Genomic DNA, 24,253 nt, shown 5'->3' with positions numbered 1-24,253 from the left:
TTTCAGCTGTCACCATATGCTGATAGCTTTCAAATTCCTGCCTCCAGCCCAGACCTCATTTCAAAGTTCCAGACCCATGTATTTATTTAACAAATACTTTAATAGCACATGCTATCATCTATGTGCTGAGTTTTACAAATGTTAGATAATGTGGGGAACATGGAGACACTGACAGGTCCTATCACGTGCCCCAGGTAACACAAGTTGTCATTGGCTGAACCAGGATTTGATCTCAGGCAGTCTGGTTCCACTCCCCATACTCTCAGCCATCATGACATCCCACTGTTATATTATATAAATTGACTATTTCAGTGTCCCTTGGGTACCTCTAACTCAGCATACATAAAAGTTAACTCATCATCTTTCTTGAAAAATTGGCTTCTCTGAGTTTAATCAATACACAAGCTAATATTTAAAGCCTTCTTCAAATGGTTACCCTCAACATTTAATTGGATATTTTAGGAGAAACTGATATAATAAACATTCTTTATAATAAAGAGACCACATCTCTTGACAAAACATAAAATTTTGCTGTATTTTGAATTTAAATTGCCTTCTATTTCATAGTTATTCCATTGCTCATAAACAAATGGCCAAGAGATGTAATAAAATGTGTATATCAACGTGGTCACTTGGAGCAATCTGAGTGTAATTACCATCAAAGTTATAGAATAAATAGCTCCATTTCCCTAGACAATGCCTTTCTCGTATACCCTTCCATTCTGTCTCCTACCCTTTTAACCACTATCTGATCAACAGCGCTGAGATCAGTTTTTAGGTTTAAAATCAGAGGAGGCATCTCAGGACTCTGTGCTGTAGCAGTAGAGAAACTGCCGAGAACACCCAGTCCTCTTGAGAATCTGGAGCCCTGGCTTTCTTGCACCTTCTTTCCAGGCCCCTGACTCCAGGCCTGCACTAGTGCTGTGTGATGGGACAGTAGTATCAATGAGCAGTGCCAAGAGAAAACACAGGACTTTTTTTTTCCTTAGCATATATTAATTGTAAAAAGTAAGGAGTTTCACTGTGAGCTTTCCATACATGCATGTAATATACTACGAACAGTCACTCCTCTATTGCTCTTCTTAACCCCTTCCTTTTTGTATGATTTTGGTAGATTTCATTATGACATTTTTAAACATGCATATGATGTAGTTTCCCCATCACCCTTTCTTTTTCTCCATCCCCACTCCTGGCAGTTCTTCTCCAAATAGCCCCCCTGTTATATTTACATCCTTTTTTAAAGGTCTAGATTGTATGTATGAGAGAAAATATGCAATAAAAAATGCCCAATAGTAAGGATGAAGTTTCACTTCTATGAATGTGTTTAGACTTTAAAATATACTTTAAAAGTTTTTATATTTCTTATTTTTATACATCAGCTAAAAATTTTGTGGCAATTTTTTGAGTAGTAATTTTTTTGTGGTACTGGGGCTTGAACTCAGGGCCTATGCCTTGAGCCACTCCAAAAGCCCTTTTTGTGATTGGTTTTTTCAAGATAGGGTCTTGTGAACTATTTTCCTGGGCTGGCTTTAAACTGATATCATCCTGATCTCTGCCTCCTGAGTAGGTAGAATTACAAGTGAGCCAATGGTGCTTGGCTGAATAGAAATATTTTAAAGCATAATGCCAAATAAATGAAATATTATTTGACATGTATGTTTCTGGATCCAATAGGTCAGACTCTCTTTCCACATATGTGACAGAGTTGTAAAGTAAACCAAAATTACTATGGAAATAAACTTTGTCAACATGTCAATGCATGTTTTATCCATCTAGAATCTTTACAAGAGTGTAGGTAAATTCATCTTAATGAGCTAAGCTAAATGCTTCTAAAACCACAAACCAGATTTGCAAATAAAATTCCTTAGCGCTTTTCCTATAACATTTGAAACAGAGAATCAGTTATAATTAGAATCTTGAGGATAAATAAACTCACTGTTCTTTTTCTGCATATATTTCTGCAATATAATTTGGTTTCGTATTGCTACATTAAGTGAAATGGGCCACCTAGCAAGATTATTGTAATGTCAGCAATTAGTCAAATATCGTTTGATTGTAGTCTCAGTTCTATGAAATGAATACTGCTAGTCAATCAACTTCCAATAACAGAATCTTGAGTTTTCTAATGTAGCAGAGGTTGGATATTCTATTTTATTTTTCACTTTAAGTTCAAGAAAATATCCAACTAAATAGGAGAAATGAAAATTGATTCACTAACTCACTTCTACATGCCAAAGCGGAATGAAATTTTTTAAATCTTGAAAATTTTCTCCACTTTTTTCAGTTCTTGTCCTCTCATCAACATTTTGGTGCTTGTCTAAAACAGACAACCCTTGTTGGAAATATTAGGATGTATAAATTGGTCTAGCAAGATAAATAACAACAAGTCACATCTTTCAGCTAAGCAATGCCTTGCCACACTTTTGTTAGCTCCAGGAAAGGAGTTGGCAATGGATGCTGGCTTTAGGTGACTGTCATATGGTCGTGCTCAATTTGGGGACAGGGTATGCAACTGCTTCTTGAAATTTACATGCATGCTTCCCATCATTCCTCAGTGCAGAGATTACAACATCAATGAAGAGCTGTATGGGTTTTTTATCCTCCAGGTGCTATTTAGCTTAGTAAGATTGGGACCAATTTACCTGGAAAACACCAATTTAAGTGGTTTTCTGTGCTATTAATAGGTGCCATTGTTGTGAGTTGTGTTAATGACATTTTAGCATCTTTTATAGATTAAATGCCTTCGCTTGCTGTTTTCAGGGCTGATTCATAACCCAACTCTGCATTTTCCTCCTTTTGTGAACAGTAAAGACTATCTAACCAATGTTTCCCAAGACAGAAATCAGGGTGTCACTGAAATTCCTGTCTGTCTCTTAGCCCCTTTCTCACATTTAATATTTTACCAACACTTGGACCCACATGCCCTGCTGTACACCACATATGGTGATATACATTATTAGGATGGGCTGCACACTGCCGTCTCTTCCCCTGTATCCATACCTCTAAGCCCTCCAAAGGCAGAAACAACCTTATTCTTTATCCCTCATCTCCCTAGAGCAATATAGAGAACTTAACCCATGCTTTAAAATGAACATTAAATGAAAAAAATGAGTGCTTACATTTTGAGATGGCACTAGGAAAATTCTCCAGAAGTTTATGAGAAGCATCGGAGAACACATGAGAATAAACTTAGACTTGGAACATCAAAAATAACCATGGGACCTCTTTCAAAGATCAGGATATCAGCAATAAGTGCCTAGTAGCCCTTATTGGATTTTCTACAACTAGCAAATTATAGAAAACAGCCCCTTCTTGGCCTTAGACTTGGATTGTCCATAAGATCTGGGTCCCCCACTTGAAGAAGCTGCTTTCTCTTTCAATAGATTTTTTTTTTTATGTACAAAGAGGTCAAGTTCTTCATGTATGTGATGTATATTTAAAGTTAACCAAAATCAGGCAATAATATTTTTAAAACTTAGGTGTATATTTTATTTACTTAGATTATAGAATAAACTTATAGGAAATGAAATATAATATAACAAATTTGAAAATAATAAGCCTTAAGGCCAAGATAGGTTCTCTTCTCTGCTTTTTTTAATGCTTCAATCTAACTAAATATTGGAAGATTTCCAGATTTAATGAATCTCATGTTCTTTTTCCAATCAGAGACAAAGCCTCACAGTTTGTATTCCAGAACTTGAGGTTTCATTGCCTTCAAAAGAACATTTTGTTCATAGATAAAAATTCAATGGCTACACTGATGCTTAAAGTCTTTTAAGGATCATAGCCAATGGTCTTTGATGTTCTCTGCAAAAAAAGTCTGTGATCTTGCACACAAGAAAACAGAAAGTTTTAATGTGCCCATTTTAGACATCATTTCTTTCAGAAATGCTACTTTAGAACTCACCTTCTTTAAGTGAAGATTCAAAATACTTAAAAGACAATCATCTCTCTAAACAGCATTTCTCCATCCTCATGAGAAATCTTTAGTGTGGTATTGGATCCAGCTTTTGAAACTTAGCATAGTGATTTCTACCTTTATTTTTCTTTCCTTTAATTATCTCTTTCTTCTATTCAGTTTGTACCAAACACAACACATGTTCTAATTTTTTATCCTATGCAATGTTTATTATCTTTTGCCAGTTGTATAATATATATCTATATCTTCAGAACTAATCTTTTTACCAAAGTGTCTGTTTTTTTATCATTTTATAATACTGTACATTAAGTGTAGAAAGAGGTTTCACTGTGGTATTTAATATGGGCATATATTGTACTTTGGTCAGATTCAAATAACCCCCTCTATTGCTCTTTCTTTCTCCATCTTCCTCCCCTCTATTTTTTATTTTATTGTTTTTACATTTACTCACATGCATATATATTATCATTTTGCCATCTTCATATGTAGACAAAATGTACTTCAATATTAGTCACTTCCCATCGTTCTCCTTCCCTGTCCCCCTGAACAGTTCCACAATTGCTTTCATTTATATATAATTTATGTACATACTCATATATTTTAGGTCTGGATATCACATATGACAGAAAACCTGATATTTGTCTTTCTGAACCTGTCTTATTTTGTTTAATATGATGATCTTCACTTTGATCCATTTTCCTGCAAATATTTTCTCTCATTTTACTGGCTGCCTCTTCATTTAGTGACTGTTTCTTTTGCCATGCAAAAGTTTATTAGCTTGATGCAATTCCATTTTGGCTTATTTCCTGAGCTATCGCAGTCCTATTCAGAAAGTTGTTGCCTATGCCTATAAATTCCAGCGTTTTCTCCAAATAATTTCAAAGTTTCAGGTCTTATATTGACATCTTTGATCCATTTTGAATTGATTTTAGCACCAAGCAAGAGACAGGGATCTAGTTTCAGGCTTCCACAAACAGTTTTCCCAACACCATTTGTCGAACAGGTTGTCTTTTCTCAAGCAAAGATTTTTGGCACCTTCATTAAAAATCAGATAACCTTATGAGCTTATTTCTGGGTCTTCTATTCCATTGGTTTACATATCTGCTTTTGTACCAGTACCATGCTGTTTTTATTACTATGGCTTTGTAGTGTAATTTGAAGCCAGGTATTGTGATACCCTCAGCATTGCTCTTTTCGTTCAAAGTTGCCTTGGCTATTTGGGGTCTTTTGTTCTTTCATATGAATTTTAGGATTGATTTGTCATTGGAATTTTTATGGGAATTCCTTGAATATATAAATTGCTTTCAGTAGCATAGCCATTTCCATGATATTGATTCTGCTAATCCATGAACATAGGAGGTCTTTCCATCTTCTACTGTCTTCTTGAATTTCTTTCTTCATGTTTTATAGTTTTCATTATAGATATCCTTTACCTCCTTACTTAAATTTATTCCTAGGTATTTGGTGTTTTTGAGGCTATTCTGAATGGAATTATTTTCCTGATTTCTTTCTCAGCTTGTTCATTGTTGTTTTATAGAAAAGTTACTGATTTTTGTATAGTGATTTTGTATCCTGCTACTTTGCTCAAAATGTTTATGAGAGCTAAGAGTTCTTGGTATAATTTTGGGATCTTTTAGGTATAGGATAATATCACCTGCAAATAGGTATAATTTGACTTCTTCCTTCCCTATTTGAATCCCTTTCATTTCTTTTTCTTGCACTGTTTCTCTTCAAATGTTTCTCTCTCCCACTTAAATCTATAATTTTGAAAACTCAGAAACTATATTACTATATATCTTCTTAGAATCTTGTTTCTTTAGGGATCATGAGTATTTAAAATCCTAATACTTGGTATCTTACTTAGCTTTAAATAACAGGAAAACTATTGATACAGTAGTGTAGTTTACAACAGAAGTCCAGAGATAATAACAGAAATTCCATATTGCTATCAAAAGAATAGGTTTCTTCAACTTTCCAACTTAGCAACCTTAGTATATTAGTTAGAATATACTATGCTGCTATGACTGTCATCTTAGAAGCTCAGCATTAAAAAAATGTTCCAGGGGACAGAATAAAGATTCAGCGACCATGGTTCCACCCATCTTATCTTCAATATGTAGTAAGCTCATTCCTGAAGGACAACAGACCATGTTGGGGTTCATGCATGGACATTTTATGACCAGGAGGTAGAGAACTTGGTACATCCCTTGTACCCAATTCCTTCAGTTAGAACCCAATTGCATACCTACGTTTGCATCGAATTGGTCACACTATCATCATTTCTAGTTGCAAGAGAGTTCAGAAAGTATTCATTAAGTAAAATAAGAACAAGAAAGAAAAGAAATTTGGTAAGAAACTGACAATATGTCATGGGGACACAATGTTGAATAACGTATAGTTTCATTGTGTTGTGTGCTTACATTAAAGATAAGAGAAATACTATATTTGTGAGTGCTACAGTAGAGATTTCAATAAAATATTGTATATTTCATAACACAGGGCAGCTCTTTTTAGGGATCCAAGAGAAGGCTTTGCAATGAATATAACATTTAAATTGGATACTAATGAAAGATTTAGAGTTTATTAGGTAAGAAATATAGCCAGGAAAGTAGGATGATATGACATTATATTTGGACTATGTGCTTCCCTAAAGACTTTCTGGCATGTCACCAGAAAGGGGTTAAGGGAGTCCTCAGATTGCCTTTGTGGTTGAGTAATTGTTGCTGTGGGTGGAATGCCAAGATCCAGAAGAGTCTTATGATCTTCCATAATAAGAAAAGAAGGGTGCAGGGCAAGGAGGTTGAAACTGCCTCACCTTTAAGGCCACTGATTATGAGAACATTTGGTTTACCTTCCAACTTCTCAGATGTGTCTATCTAGTATCATATCAAATAGTTCTTGAGATAGGGCTTTCAATATCCACAAGGTAGCTCATTGTGTTTTGATAAACCATAATCTAAGAGTAAGCTCTTTTCCCATAAGCCAAAGAGAAACTCTCAAACTTCCACCCATTAGTTTTGCTTTATTCTCAGTTAATCTTTTGGGGAGCAGATTACGAGGCACTTCCATTTTATTTTTGTAAATGTTTTCTTTAATGTTCTTAGAGATTATTCTTCAATGCAAAAAAGAAAACACATAATAATAATTCTCTTGTGTTCAGAAGCCAGCTTTTATTTCACAAAGACCCATGGAGTTCATGCCTCCACAGCAACAAACTTTGATCTTCTCAAGAGATGGGACTGATAAGAGAAGTCTTGGCTGTGGAGACTCCATCAGGCAGACAAGTTCTCTCGCCATAGTTTTTTCTTTCTTTTTTCCTCTCTCTCTCTCTTTCTTTCTTTCTTTCCTTCCTTCTTTCTTTCTGTTCCTTCCTTCCTCTCTCTTTTTCTGTTTCTTTCTTTCCTTCCTTCTTTTTTTCCTTACTGTCTTTCTTTTTCACCAAATTGGGGTTTGAACTCAGGCCTGACACTTGCTACGCAGATGATGTACCATTTGAGTCATGACCCCAGCCCTTTTTGCTTTAGTCATTTTCCAAGCAGGATCCACATTTATGCCAGGGCTGGTCTGGACTGCAGTCCTCCTGTTCATGTTTTCCAAGGAATAGTTTATTATTTTTGAGGGTCATGGTATTCTTTGGAAATTTAAAAGTAGCAATTAACTTTTTCCCCCCAAAACATATGCATATAACAGAGTTTGGATAGCTCTCTGGAGTCTTTCCGTGGCTATCAAAGTTAAGAACCTTTGTCCTATAATAATTCCAATAAAAGCTTACTTTATTGGAATATATATATATATTTATCAATATAGCAGTTCCTCAAGTATTTTTTTAATTTAGTGTGCTTCCATTTAATTATAAAATACTAATAAAGTTCATACTATGTTCAAATACTATGCTAAGCACTTTATTACTCTTAACTCATTTAGTCCTCATAGAAATATTGCAAAATAAGTACTATACTACTTTTCACATCTCCCAAATCAGAAAACTGAGACAAAAAAACGATTAAACTTCACATTCACAATATAGCTAAGTGAAATAACCAGGACTGAATAGTAGACACTCTGGCTGACTTAGCACTCTAATACTTTATTGATTCTCAACTGGAAAATAGAAGTAATCCAACTTTCATATTTACATTTCATAACTTTCATGTCCTTCATTTTTTTCTAGACAATGCTATTTGACAAAATTCATTTAAAATGTGTTGCTCAGTTCCAGATACTACAGATGTATGGATATAGCATCATACTGGATTGGCTTTCTATTCTTCCCAGCCACAAAGGGATCATTCCTGCTGGGGAATGGAGAGAGAACAGGAAGAAAGAAGAAGCCTATGAGTCTTCCTTAGCTTTACACTCCTCTGATTCCTCCTGGCAAGGGTTACAAATCACTTTAGAGATGGCTATATATGCAAGACTTTGTTATACAACATCCTAGGCAAAGGCACGCATGAATTCTTTTCCTCCCAGAAGGAAACCTATCCCAGGTTCCACGTAATTATCCCCAAGGGAATTAAGTAGTCCCTAATTAAGAACAATGCTGCTAAATCCTAGCTTAAACCACAAAATCACCACACTTGAGGAGTCCACAGTCCTAAACAACGAAGGACTGCTAATCTATGCTGACACCTCCAGCCTGATTTTATTTTATTGGAAGGATTTTATAAGGGCTATTATCTCCTGGTTTACATAATCCTACACTTCCCCAGCATGAAGTGAGATTCATAGGAGTTTGAATTTACAATCCTAGGCAGCTGGTGGTGTTGGGACTCAAATTCAAGGCCACAGATCACCACACTAGTAGATATTTACTTAGGAAGTTGGGGGTTGGTGGGGAGTTCCTGGGATGTGATCCATCAAATTGTCTGAGGTGAGGTGTTTGGGAATTTGTACTACAAGTGAATCTTAACTTCAGCTAATTTGACTTAAAGGTTCCATGACCTCTCTTAAGTGGGAAACTCCCTTGCTCCAGCATATTTACCCTCCATCTTTGTCTGCTGCTAATAATTTAGCCAGCGACAAGGTATGCTTAAAGATCAACTTTTTTCTGCTACAAACATGACTTCAGTCCAAGTATTTAAGCACCTGAACTCAAGTGAGAATAATAAATGTCAAAGGAATATTTATAGCTTGGTATATGGAGACTTTCCAGGTCCCTGTTCTGCAATAACACAGATCCATCTGCTAAGGGCATTAGGGTTGCATGTTGTTGCTTTTTTTCTTTTTTTGAAAGTTGATAGGTTCTGAAAAGAGAAAACTATAATATACAAAGACCAACATTGAATTTTAACCCTTTCTTATTCAAATAATTATTGCATTAGGAGTTAATTATCAAGGGCAGTTTCTCCACAATTCCTGTCTATTGGATACAAGCCCAGAAGAAACCTTAGCTCAGTCTTATATAAGACCCTGTCATCATCATGCTGATAGATCTACCTGTGGATTTACTGTATAGTTGTCAGACCTTGGGGGCTTGGGGTTAGTCCACTCCCAAGTCTATCGTTGGGATTATGATTGTTTTTACTACTATACTATAAACATGGTTACCACTGGTACTCTCATCAGCTAATGTATTCCTGTCCTAAATTCTGAGAAACAGAGCATTTGTACCAGGAGGTTATTTAACTCGCCTGCTATGATAAACAAGAACAAGAAGAAACTTTTTGGCTTCTTTCCTTCTATCCCAACCTAGGAAATTTCCATAGTGCTGATTGAGGATCAATTAGCTGCTTCAGGAGAAAGTCTATGCATTGTTGACACTAATACTAGAGTACAAGTCCAGGCAACACAATAAAGCAAACTAAGAATGGTACCTCTTCTCTGACTGATAAATGCATATTATCTGCCTCGCAAATGAATAGAAGATAGCATTTTATTAATATGCAAGGAGTATGCCTCATGTTGTACTATGGGCTTATTCTGAAATTGCATGTCAGTTAAATTTTGCACAACATATGTTTCATTATAGCATAGTTTCAAAAGTATTTCATTTCCACATATTGATTGGCATTGAGTTCTTTTTTAATATAATTTAATTTTGGTTTTATAGTTACAAAGAGTTGAGGTAAACATGTTCTCAGGCAATAATATTGCATTATCAGTGATCTCTCAAAACACCCCTCTTTTTATTAACTCATTCCCTTTTTATTCCTATTCTGTAATACTGTTTCTCACTCTTACCCTGTATGCAATTAACCCTCCTCATATGTTTTATTTTAAGCCTTTTCTTTCTGCATATCCTTGGAAAATGGAAATGATTATTTGTGTGCATGTCATTTAATTTACACTACTGATATTGAACTGCATATATCAGCTTTCTTACTTTTTCACTAGAAACATGCTTTGGAAATACAGTCATATTGCTATGCATATATCCAACATTTGGCTTCTGTTTCTGTTAAGTATTCAGTGGTATGCATGTACCTTGTGTTAATATTCCTCCAGGCATGGATCCCAGACTGTTATCCCTCTGCTACCACAAACAATGTTGTAAACTCTTCAAGCTTCCATGTGTTCTTTATCCAATAATGAAACCCTTTAAACAAATATTCAAGTACATTAATAAATTCCCTAAGAAAACATGGATTCTTAGTGAAAATTAGGTTGTATCATTATTTTGCTTAATATACCAATAATTATCCTCAATATGTTTGTGGTATACATTTTGTGTTCAGAATTTTATACGTTTGACTTCTATAAAGATAAAATATCTATATGAAACAGATTTGGACATTCCTCCAGTTCAGTGGGCTTAATGCATTGCTCCTTTCATTTAACATGTCTTAAGTAATCAGCTTTCTTCTCGGAGATGTTGTATCCCAGGCCAATAGATATAATTTCTCGGAAGTCCTAACATTTGTCTTACATTTTCTTTTTCTTATACTGATCTCAAAAGAGTGATCTCTTTGGGCCAAATATCTCCCTAAAGAAATTAAATAGTGTATAAGGTTAGCTAAGATGGCAAATTCACAACAATAACTCTGTAACCATCTGGGTCTAGGAATAGACGATAGTAGATGAAGGTGAACAGCTTTGCAAATGTCCATATGTCTGCAATCTTGAGCTAAAAATTTATGATTGGTCCTTAGTAAAAAATAATGCTGATTCTATTCTTTTTTTAAGCCAAAGGTAATATGAAGCCTGGGAGTAAACTTATGAAATTGCCATGTGTTGGGAAAATGGAATACTAATTAGCCACTGTTTGCTGAATAATTATTAGGCACCGCAGGAAGAAATGAGAGAGAAAAAAGTGGGATGCAAAGGTATGAAGCATATGTAACTGTAAGATTAATGTATAGTGGGCAGTATTGACATATGGGTAATGTACAGGAGAAAATACATTGGTAGAAATCCAATAATTTGATTCAATAAATATTTACTGAGTTTCAACCAATTGCCAGGCTCTTCTTTTAACTGCTCATGAAATAAACACAAATGACCAGCCTTCAGAGTCTTCAAGAGGAAACGGCAAGCAAGTGAATGTGGTACAATTCAATGGAAACTATGATGGAAGTCACGCAGATGGAGGACAAAAGTCTGACCTTCTGGAAGAGCAATGTGAAGTTCATTTAGAAAATGACATGTGAAACAAGTCCCAAAATTTTTGAGGGTTAAAGTAGAAAAAAAAAAACACATTACAAAGATAGAGGGAGAAAGCTCCTGGTCTGAAAAACAGTGCAAAGATTAGAAAAAGTAATTCAGTGGAACCATCTGCATTCTAAGTCTGGCTCTGTCGTTCAGGACTAGCCTATTATCCTCAGCATGCATAAGTTTCCTCATCTATAAAATCAATACCATAGAAATTCCTTCCCTATGGAGTTAATTTGAGAATCACATGAGGTAGCACACATAAAGTGATGGATACTGTGCCTTTAATGTAAGTGTTCAACAAATACAGTCATCTCTAAGTAATAGAGCAGAAATGGTTCCAGAGCCCACCAAGGATACCAACTGTGTGGATGCTCAAGTTGCCTATAGAAAATGGCTAGTGTTGGCATATAACTTGTGCACATCCTTCCATATATGTTTAGTCATCTCCAGGCTATTTATAATATCTAATGCAATATAAATGTTAGGTAAGCAGTTGTTATACTGTATTGGATAAGGAATAATGACAAGAAAAAAAGAAATTTGTAATGTTCAGTAAAAGCACACTTTTTCCAAATATTTTTAATCCACTATAGGTTCAATCATGAGTGCATAACTCATGTATACAGAGGGCCAACTGCATTAGTATGTTCAAATAATAACAAAAATATATTGGAAGTTGGTGAGGGAGTAAAGAGAGAAAGAAAGGGAATGAGAAGTAAGTCTGAAGAGAGGCAGAAAGCAGATCTTGAAGGACATCATATGCATACTTTGGAACTTAAAATTTCTTGGGTAAGCAATGTGAAATTGGGAAGGGTTTTAGGCAAGAAAGAAACTTGTTAAAATTAAGATTTCAGAAGGAACCATCTATCTTTAGTATGGATGGCATATTGGAAGAGTTAGAGGCAGAGAAGTTAATTAGAAAACTACTACAAATGCCTAGACTATAACAAAGAGCAAAAACACAAAAGTGGGAATAAACATAAGAAGTCTTAAGGAAAATTCTAATATATATACTATATTTGTTCTTTAATTTCATGTGGAAAGTAAGGAAAAAGAGGGACTCTTGAATGATATTATTTCTAGCTCTTGTGGCTAGATAAATGATGGTGTCATTCTTCAAAACAGTGAGTAAAAGAGAAAAAAAAACTTGAGGCAAGAAATTCAGGAATTCAGGGTAAGTGTTAAATATTTTACTGGTACCATCAAGTAAGTAATCTAATAGTCAGCTCTGGAAAGTAGGGAAGAGGTCTTCTTAAATATAAGAGACTTAAGATTGAGAGCTTGTAGATGTTAATTGAAGTCAGGGGAGTGAATGATTCAAACAGAAATAAAACATGAAATTAGATGTCATAGGGCCACGTACAGAGGTCTGTTAAACATTGATTCTTAGAGAATGGTAGAGAAAGGGTAGCAGCAGAAGGATATTAAAAAGAGAAAGAAAAGAATTGTAAACATTAAGAAAGCATATTACTAGCTATTATACAAAGTAAGTACATTGAGGAAGGTAGTAAAGAAACATGGAATAGAACAGTCTACTGTCTTGAAACTGCTGCAAGCTGGTGATTAAAGGTATCCACCAGAATGATTCAGGGTTGAAGGTAAAGGAAAAGATGTCTACAGGAAATGTGGGATTTGTAGGACTGGAGATGTGATGAGGTGAAAAAGGAAAGAGTAAGAGAAGGAGATGTAGTAGAAAGGATAAAATATTTGCAGAAATGAGTGATACACACAATGTTTATTGTAAAAGGGTTCATTCTTATTGAAAGAAATCAAAGAAACAAATTAAAATCATGGATTCAAATCTAAAGTCTCATTTCCTCATTCTTTCCCCAAGAAGGAGAGAATTTCAGGGCATCACTGGTTTCCATTTAGTGCTTACCATTCCCCTGCTCTTCTTTAAAGGTTTAAATTTAGATATAAATATGGATTTATATCTAAATAATATATTAAATTTTGCATATTTTAGGTTTTTATATTCTGTGATTTCGTCTGTTCAATATTGTTTCATTCCTGTTAAAATTAGCTCTTTGTGCTTTCTTTTTCTTCTTTAGTCTTGCCAGAGCTGTATCTCTACTTTATTTATATTCTCAAAGAAACATATATGCTTTCTTAACTAGTATATATTTTGTATTTAATTATTTTCTGTTTCTGTCATTATATTTATATGTTTTATCTTTATTTGTATTTGTTCTGTTATTCTTTAACTTAGAGGTTTGATGTTCAATCTTTTTCTCTTCTAATGTAAACATTTAAGCTAACAATTTCCTTATAAGTATTGTTTTAGCTGCATCCCACTGGTTTTGTTATTTGATGTATTTTGCCACTTACTTTTAACTATTATTAGTGTTCTAATTTTTTACTTAGCCCCTATGTTGCTTAGAAATGCCTTTAACTTAGGAAATACATTAGTTTTGTCATCATTAGTGTCATTGTTGTCAGAAAAGAGTCTATATGATAATGAAATCTTTAAAGTCTATTGACACTTTGCTTTTTCATTGGTTCTATAAAAGCTGTCAAAATAAAAATGAAGTTACCTGTATCAACCTAATAAAATAAATAAATAAATGTGTAAGTTTGTTACCCATGATTGCCTAATAAAAAGTATCACAAAAGACAGCTAAAGCCACAACCCTACATAAAGGTTGTTGGTCCAGAGTCCCTTGGATTCCACTGATGTTCTTGCAAAATCAGCAGAAGACCTAGTGGTCATTCTATTGTCATGGTAACAAATTCATTTTCTACCTGTTTTAATTTTTCTTTTGTTTTGTTGTGCTGAAGATTGAACCCTGGGCCACACACATATGAGGCACGTGATATACCTCTGAGCTACAACTCCAGCCCTTATTTAGTAATTTAAAAATAATATTGACCTTTCATTCAGCAACCTCATCAAACTCATTTATTAATTCTAATAACATTCATGTAGATTCCATTGAATTTGTGAGTAGAGTATTTATTTTCTATAAATAGTGACAGTGTGACATATTCTTTAAATGTGGATAAAGGCAGAATCCCATATTCTGTTAGAAAATTGCTAGAATCCCTTCTTCCTCTGCATAAAGAGGTGGAATATTTCTAGAGGGTCAAATAATGTACTCTCTAGTTCATGCATCACAAGATCAATCAGAATGATCACAGCAATATTTTTTATGTTGCTGATTCTTCCTCATGAACATTAGTTCAATAGCTAGTAGACTATTGCTCAGATTTTCAAAATCCCCAAAGGGTTTGACTGCATGAATTTCAACCAAAAATAGATTTGCCTAGAAGTTTATCAGTGGGGCTTTTTACATAAAAGTTTCCTTTCACATGTAACTATAAAGTGGCTGTCGGCAACACTAACAGGTAAATACCGATGGATCTCTATAAACCACACAGCACTTTATCATTTTTTATACTCCATATTGTCCATGAATTAAGTTGATTGCTGAGAAAGGAGTGAAAGGAATGACATTTAAAAAAAATAAATCTTAGCTTGGAGTGGTAGCTAAAGCCTGTAACCACAGCAGCTTGGGAGGCAGAGGTTGAGAGGATTGTGGTTTGAGGCCAGCCTAGGCAGAACAGTAGTGAGAACCCCATCTCAACTAATAAACTGGGTGTGGTAGCATGATCCCGTGATTCCAGCTATGAGGGAAGCCCAAATAAGATTAGTTTCAAAGCTGGTCTGGCAAAAATGCAAGACCCAATGTAACAAATGTGAGGATCTGAGTTCAAACCCCAGTAACACACACACCTTTAACTGGTTGAACTTGGATCTCTATAAAAGTTTCTAAATTCAATTTCTCTGGCTTTGTTTTGGTAAAGCTAAATTTTATTTTTAAAATCTCCAAATTCAATTTAGATCCTAGTAAAGTACTTTTTAGGAAGAGAAGTGGGGCCAAACCCTTATATGTCCACGAGGAGAGACACTAGTCATGCTTATGGATTAATAAAACATCAATGTTATCAAGACCTTTGCATCATCAGGAAAACAACAGCCTTAGGAGTTTTGCATAAGTTTGTGTCCTGTTAAAAAAAATGCTCAATCCCTTTTCTCCATCAAATGATTCCACTATCCCTAAGGCTTAAGTGTTGCTTTCTTAGGCTTTTTTAACCCTATGTGTCTTAACTTAAATTTACCTCCCCTATGCCATCCTTTCATAGTCTAGATTCTTTACTATAAATTTGAATTTCATAAGTGTATACTTACTAGTGGCTTTTGAAGCCCAGTGTGTTTAAAAGGCATGTGTGGAGGTCATTAACAAATAGATTCTTTCACCTAACCTCAGAAATTTCCACTTAGTGAGTCTAACTTGAGGCTCCCAAATCTGCATTTTTTTTAAATGCAAATTTTTTATTACATTTCTTTCTTTCTTTTTTTTCATTTTTCTTTTATTATTTATATGTGCATACAAGGCTTGGTTCATTTCTCCCCCCTGCCTCCACCCCCTCCCTTACCACCCACTCCGCCCCCTCCCTCTCCCCCCCCAATACCCAGCAGAAACTATTTTGCCCTTATTTCTAATTTTGTTGTAGAGAGAGTATAAGCAATAATAGGAAGGAACAAGTGTTTTTGCTGGTTGAGATAAGGTTAGCTATACAGGGCATTGACTCACATTGATTTCCTGTGCGTGGGTGTTACCTTCTAGGTTAATTCTTTTTGATCTAACCTTTTCTCTAGTACCTGTTCCCCTTTTCCTATTGGCCTCAGTTGCTTTAAGTTTCTCTGCGTTAAGGGCAACAAATGCTAGCTAGTTTTTTAGGTGTCTTACCTATCCTCACCCCTTACTTGTGTGCTCTCGCTTTTATTATGTGCTCATAGTCCAATCCCCATGTTGTGTTTGCCCTTGATCTAATGTCCACATATGAGGGAGAACATGCGATTTTTGGTCTTTTGGGCCAGGCTAACCTCACTCAGAATGATGTTCTCCAATTCCATCCATTTACCAGTGAATGATAATATTTCGTTCTTCTTCATGGCTGCATAGAATTCCATTGTGTATAGATACCACATTTTCTTAATCCATTTGTCAGTGGTGGGGCATCTTGGCTGTTTCCATAACTTGGCAATTGTGAATAGTGCCGCAATTAACATGGGTGTGCAGGTGCCTCTGGAGTAACCTGTGTCACAGTCTTTTGGGTATATCCCCAAGAATGGTATTACTGGATCAAATGGTAGATCCATGTCTAGCTTTTTAACATGGATAAAAATGGCTACTTTTTAAGTAGCCTCCAAATTTTTTTCCAGAGTGGTTGTACTAGTCTACATCCCCACCAACAGTGTTAGAGGGTTCCTTTTTCCCCGCATCCTCGCCAACACCTGTTGGTGGTGGTGTTGCTGATGATGGCTATTCTAACAGGGGTGAGGTGGAATCTTAGCGTGGTTTTAATTTGCATTTCCTTTATGGCTAGAGATGGTGAGCATTTTTTCATGTGTTCTTTGGCCATTTGAATTTCTTCTTTTGAGAAAGTTCTGTTTAGTTCACTTGCCCATTTCTTTATTGGTTCATTAGTTTTGGGAGAATTTAGTTTTTTAAGTTCGCTATATATTCTGGTTATCAGTCCTTTGTCTGATGTATAGTTGGCAAATATTTTCTCCCACTCTGTGGGTGTTCTCTTCAGTTTAGAGACCACTTCTTTTGATGAACAGAAGCTTTTTAGTTTTGTGAGGTCCCATTTATCTATGCTATCTCTTAGTTGCTGTGCTGCTGGGGTTTCATTGAGAAAGTTCTTACCTATACCTACTAACTCCAGAGTATTTCCTACTCTTTCCTGTATCAACTTAAGAGTTTGTGGTCTGATATTAAGATCCTTGATCCATTTTGAGTTAATCTTGGTATAGGGTGATATACATAGATCTAGTTTCAGTTTTTTGCAGACTGCTAACCAGTTTTCCCAGCAGTTTTTGTTGAAGAGGCTGCTATTTCTCCATCGTATATTTTTAGCTCCTTTGTCAAAGATAGGTTGGTTATAGTTGTGTGGCTTCATATCTGGGTCTGCATTTTTAACAAGACTCCCCAAGTAATTTTAGTTAAGGGGGCCCTAGATGCACACTTCAAAACCTTTTCCATGAGGACAGCAACTATGTTTGTCTGCTTCTACATCCCTATCTTCTAGCCAAGTGATCAAAAACAGATTACCTGCATTGCAAATATTAGAACCAAAAACACTCAAATGGTCTCTGGGAAGGGAGCTTGTGGACTGATGCTGCTTTGGCATTAGGGCCATTTTCAGACCCAGGGAAACCCTCACTTTCTAAATGGTGGATGGAAGAAGTTAAAAAGAGAGATGCCAGAACTTGGGAGAAGGGGGCTGCTGGGAGGGGGAAGACTAGACTTCTTAGCCAGAAGTCAAAGTTGACGAGCTGTCAGCAGCCAGTCTTTATCGTGATGAGTCAAATACTGTGTATAAACCTCCCCTGGGGTATCTAGTTCAGAATTTCAGCTGGATAAGGGCATTATCTTCCTTTCATCACAGGGCTGCTTTCAACACATCAGGAAACACCGTGTCACTCCTTGACAGAGGCTGGAGATTTGAACTAGGGAGATAATCTGATGCCTTTAGAAGTGGCTGATATTTTCATTTGTGATTCCACATGACAGCACCACACACCCCTTATTTTCTGCTTTGTACCCTGCAGTGAAGTTTGGCAACTAGATATATATTTGAAGGCAGGGTTGGTGGTGGGGTGCTACAAAGGAACTGTAATGCCAGCATTTCTGGGATCTGATACAAGCACTCTTCAGGACAATTATACATAGGGAAATAGCTCTTGAAGGGATTTAAAACCTCTGAAATGGGCCAAAGGGACTTGAGACCTATGGCCTAAGTAAGGTTAACCTCTTGACCTGCAGATAAAGCAAGAGTAGAATTTGTTTGCTGTTTAGAGTACAGAAAAATTATTTCATGTCCATCTACAACTTTGTCTTCCAAGTATAAGTTAAGATTGGATATGGTAACTGTAAGAGAAGGTAAAAATCTCAACAAAATCAAAACCTCGGGAAATCAGTCTCTGATAAAAATGACTTCAATGAGGAATGGTAAGATTAGATCTGCAAGGAGAATAAATTATTGCATGGCAATTGTTGCATGACAATGTACCTGTATGGATTCCATTTATATATCTTGTTATCTACCATTCTGTCTTTTTATAAGTCTATCTTTAGATGTTCCTTTTTACAGAATTGGCATGTAGATGTTCTCTGCTGAGGCAAATATCTTTAATGGGTTCTCTTTGAGTAAGATCTCTGGCCTCTCCAATCTTTCATCTCCTTCGAGCAGTAAATCCCTTTGCTCTTTTAGACAGCTCTCAAAACCAGGCTGACATAAACAGTAATGTTTGCCAGGAATCATGGCAGTTCTACTTAGAAAAACCCAGAGTGCCTGGGGAATATTTGGCTATGAAGTTCTTGTGGTGAGAAATGTGGCAGCAGAGATCAGAGGGGATCCATGGTCCTCTGGTTTTTAGTTTGCACTCTAGTGCTATGGCCAAGAGTGACCAGAGGCCAAGTCCAGAGCAAAGCCTCCTTAATCTACCAGCACCTTCCCCATCCAACAGGAAGACTGTCCTCTTCTGTTTTCTGTTAATTCCAGTTACTGTTTCAAACAGCATTTTTATTTCTGTGGTCCCAGATACTAATCAGATGCCTGCCAATCTTCTAAAGGCTTCTGTTTCTCCTATTGCTGGGCAATTTTCTTGACTTTATCAGAATTCTCAGTGATAGCCATGCTGATGTTGGGACTCCAATTTGACTTTAATCACAATAAATACAAATTTCAGGTAGTATCATTTTCCCTCGCCTCTTTACTCCAATACAACACTCTAATTATGAAAGGGAGAAGGCTACTAAAACGAAGACTCTTGGTTCCCCACACTGATATATTTAATCAGAGTCTTTGTAAGTAAGACTTGGTGATTTGCATCTTGTTTACCTTTTGTGTGTACAGGTTATAGCACAATAACTGGTATCTAACTGTCCTCCACTATAAATACCTACAAAATGCAGAAAACACGTGAAATGACAACTTTCAAATATTGGAAAACATGTAGTGCAGGACTGTAATCATTGTAAAAAATGAGAAAAGCACCAAATCATACTGGCTTTGTGTCTATCATCACTTTCTACATGATGTCCCAGGAAATAGGTCCCAAAGAAAGTACAGTGACCTTATTGAGGTTAGGAGACACAGATAAGAGCTCAGTGCTGCTGACACAAATGAGATTTACAAGCAGTTGATTAGAGAGGAGGATGCCATGCAGAAATCTTCATGGAGGTCCACATACACTTTGACCAAACACCATACAGTACATGGAGTTGTTTTTTCCATGAAAATTCAGCCAGGGTTTAATAAGTCATGTTTATTGTAACTTATTAGTAATCTAATTATAGTATAGAGGGAGGACCTTCTAATTAGTCTATTGTGCTTCTTTTTTTCTTTTTTAAAATTTAAATTTCTTATTAACATGTGTATATTTTATGAAGACATAAAAGACTTGAAATTTCTGAACATAAATAAATGAAAAGGAGAGGGGAAAACTTAATTACTCTGATTGGATCCGTGCATATTACATGTATGTGTTGAAATTTCAGACTGAAACCAGTTTATGTATAATTAGCACCTGTTAATCAATAAAGTAAAATAAAATAAATGGAATGATTTTACAAATCCCTGGAGAAAATGACTATTTCTGAGTTAAATGGAGATTCTAAAGACCACCCAGGACTGGCAGATGAAGTCACAATATCCAGAGAGGAACAGGCATTCATTTGAAGTACCCAGATGTCTCTAAGCCTAGAAAGAATCAATCTAGACCACAGAACCAAACTCAAAACTCCTAAAAGGAAGCTAACAAGCATTTGCAATACTTGCCATACAATTAAAATTTTCATAAAAAGAAAATAAGCTGAAAAATGAGATCAATAAAATCAATGAATAGAGACAGTACTGGAAATGACAAAGGTGTCGGAATTAGCTGAGGGCAACTTTTCTTTTAAAAGAGCTTTTAGGGTTCCACTTTCTTATCCAACCTCAGAAGATAAGAATTCTAAATTAACAGTAAGTCCACAAAATACCCAAAGACAAATAAGAATGAAAATAGCAAGTGGATTCTTTTTTTTTATTGTTTTATTTTTCATATGTGCATACAATGCTTGGGTCATTTCTCTCCCCTGCCCCCACCCCCTCCCTTACCACCCACTCTGCCCCCCCTTCTCCCCCCCACCCCCTCAATACCCGGCAGAAACTATTTTGCCCTTATCTCTGTTGAAGAAAGAGTATAAGCAATAGTAGGAAGGAACAAGGGTTTTTGCTGGTTGAGATAAGGATAACTATACAGGGAGTTGACTCACATTAATTTCCTGTGCATGTGTGCTACCTTTTAGGTTAATTCTTTTTGATCTAACCTTTTCTCTAGTTCCTGGTCCCCTTTTCCTATTGGCCTCAGTTGCTTTTAAGGTATCTGCTTTAGTTTCTCTGTGTTGAGGGCAACAAATGCTAGCTAGCTTTTTAGGTGTCTTACCTATCCTCACCCCTCCCTTATGTGCTCTCACTTTTATTATGTGCTCGAAGTCCAATCCCCTTGTTGTGTTTGCCCTTGATCTAATGTCCACAGATGAGGGGGAACATATAATTTTTGGTGTTTTGGGCCAGGCTAACCTCACTCAGAATGATGTTCTCCAATTCCATCCATTTACCAGCAAATGATAACATTTCGTTCTTCATGGCTGCATAAAATTCCATTGTGTATAGATACCACATTTTCTTAATCCATTTGTCAGTGGTGGGGCATCTTGGCTGTTTCCATAACTTGGCTATTGTGAATAGTGCTGCAATAAACATGGGTGTGCAGGTGCCTCTGGAGTAACCTGTGTCACAGTCTTTTGGGTATATCCCCAAGAGTGGTATTACTGGATCAAATGGTAGATCCATGTCTAGCTTTTTAAGTAGCCTCCAAATTTTTTTCCAGAGTGGTTGTACTAGTTTACGTTCCCACCAACAGTGTAAGAGGGTTCCTTTTTCCCCGCATCCTCGCCAACACCTGTTGTTGGTGGTGTTGCTAATGATGGCTCTTCTAACAGGAGTGAGGTGGAATCTTAGTGTGGTTTTAATTTGCATTTCCTTTATTGCTAGAGATGGTGAGCATTTTTTCATGTGTTCTTTGGCCATTTGAATTTCTTCTTTTGAGAAAGTTCTGTTTAGTTCACTTGCCCATTTCTTTATTGGTTCACTAGTTTTGGGAGAATTTAGTTTTTTAAGTTCCCTATATATTCTGGTTAGCAGTCCTTTGATGTGTAGCTGACAAATATTTTCTCCCACTCTGTGGGTGTTCTCTTCAGTTTAGAGACCATTTCTTTTGATGAACAGAAGCTTTTTAGTTTTATGAGGTCCCATTTATCTATGCTATCTCTTAGTTGCTGTGCTGCTGGGGTTTCATTGAGAAAGTTCTTACCTATACCTACTAACTCCAGAGTATTTCCAAGTTGACACTTAGAAGAAGAAAATTTCAAGACTGAACTATCCAATTTTAGGCTATAGTTAACAGCTAGCAAAGCAACTAGATTTCTTTTTGAAAACTCAGAAAAATTTCTAAGCTGAACAACCAGAAAACAGAGTTTGATACAACTACAACCATTGGAAAAAGTGGGATAATAGAAAGTGGTCAAACAGAGGGAGTCCCAAATCTGATGCATAATTCTACCCAACACTATAGCTAACTGTGAGCTGGCTAGGTACAGCTGGACTCCTAACAACTCAATTTGGTTGAAAAAATGAACTGGAACTGTAAATCAAGGTGCAGAATTTAAAATATTAAGTCCACCAAAATTTGATAAAGCATGATAAAAAAACTGAAACACAATGTTTATGGAAATATACTTTGGATATTTACAATATCCAAAATACAATCCAGAATTATATGTGAAGAATCAAAAAATGTAAACTATTCTTAAGAGAAAAGTTAATCAATAGTAAAATACTGAATAACGACTCAGAGGTGAACAAGATATTGAAATTAAATTTTTGCATGACTAGAGATCAAATCTGAGGCCTTCTACATAGAAGGCATGCACTCTACATCTGAGCTATGTCCTCAGCCACAGCAGAAAATAATTTTAAGGAGCCACTATAATTATTTACAATGATGTGAAGAAAAATTTACTTACAATGAATAAAAAGAATAAAGTGAGCAGGTGCCAGCAGAGAAATAGAAATGATAAAAATATTCAAATGGGAACTTTAAAAGGCACAATATAACAATTCACTAGAGGGGCTTCAAAGCAAAGTTGAACTGACAAAAGAGTCAGTTCAATTGAACTGAATTGAAGACAGAACAAAAGAAATCATAAAATTTCATGAATAGAGCAAAATGAGCTGAAGAGACATGCACAGTGCCCCAGCCACACATGGAACAATTTATGCAAACTATAAAATGAGGAGTCAGAGGAGAGATCAGATAGGGCAGAAAATATGGTAAATGCAATGACTGAAAATGTCCCAAATCTGATGGAAGACAAAAATTTACAGATTCATAAACCTCAGTCATCCCAAACAGGGTCAATGCAAAGAAGCCATGCCTATGGCTGACAAACTAATGAAATCAATGATGAATCTTGAAATCAGTCAGAGAAAAATGGCTCACTATACAGAGGGGAAAGGCCACACATAATAGCTAATTCTTCATCAGATACTGTGGAAGACAGACTGTAGGACAATGTTGTTAAAATGCTGGGGGAAATACTCAGACAGAAATTCTGTAATCAGGGAAACACTGAGTAAAGGTGAAATAAAAACAATAAATGTGTAAATATTGATAGGATGAAAGTAAAACAGATTAATGTAGGACTTCCATTTTAGCTTTGACATTTTTTGGCAGTAGTAAGAAATGCAATGAGAAATGCAAATTCTTTTTGACAAATGTTCTCCAAAGAACTGGATTGTCTATATGGAAAAAACTCAATACTGAGAGAAAAGGACTGTAAATGAACAGAGACTTAGTAATGCAGGATAAAGTGGGAGCTTGTATCTTATACACCTTTATGTTTTATTTAATTTTCGTAATAATTTTCTGTATTATATTTTATAAAAGCACTAAACTATAACACATTGATTCTTTACCACAGAGAGTTAGGAAAGCCCCAGTCTAGAGTCAGCCTCTATGCTTCTCAAATTTTGCTTGTCAACTCACAGCATTCATACTTCAGCCACAATCATTCTGGCAAATGTCAGTAATGTCCTGTTAATCACCAAAGTCCCATTGCTTTTCTGAGTTCATCTTACCCAACCACTTTGTGGCATTTAACAGGAATAAATTTGCATTATTCCACTATTTTTCAGGAAATATATTAGACACTGGAAATTACATAATGAAATATATTCTGGAAAGATATAACAAAAATAAGTAAAATAAGTAAAAATGTACAGAAAGTTGATGGTAAAATATCTGGAGGAATAAATAAAACAGAAGAGGCATGAAAACTTCTGGGTAGTACAGAGTTACTTAAACAGAATGGTTAAGGAAAGTCTCACAGAGATGTTCACACTGAGCAAAATATTTGAGTTCTTTCTAGGCTTTTATAATATTTTGATTTTCTTCCTTTATCATGGTTTTCCTCATATATTTCATATTATTTTGGTAGTTTCCTTTGCTGGCCTTATAAAGATAGTATTTCTCAGATTCTGCCTTTAGTTCCTTTCAGTCTGAAGACTGGATGATCTGTCATATTCCCTTGGTTTCAAATGTGTACATATATTCCCTAAACAAGACTT

Source organism: Castor canadensis, chromosome 12 (genome assembly GCF_047511655.1).
Source record: "Castor canadensis chromosome 12, mCasCan1.hap1v2, whole genome shotgun sequence".
NCBI lineage: Eukaryota > Metazoa > Chordata > Mammalia > Rodentia > Castoridae > Castor > Castor canadensis.
The sequence above is the reverse complement of the archived record's forward strand: the minus strand, read 5'-3'. Positions refer to the sequence as shown.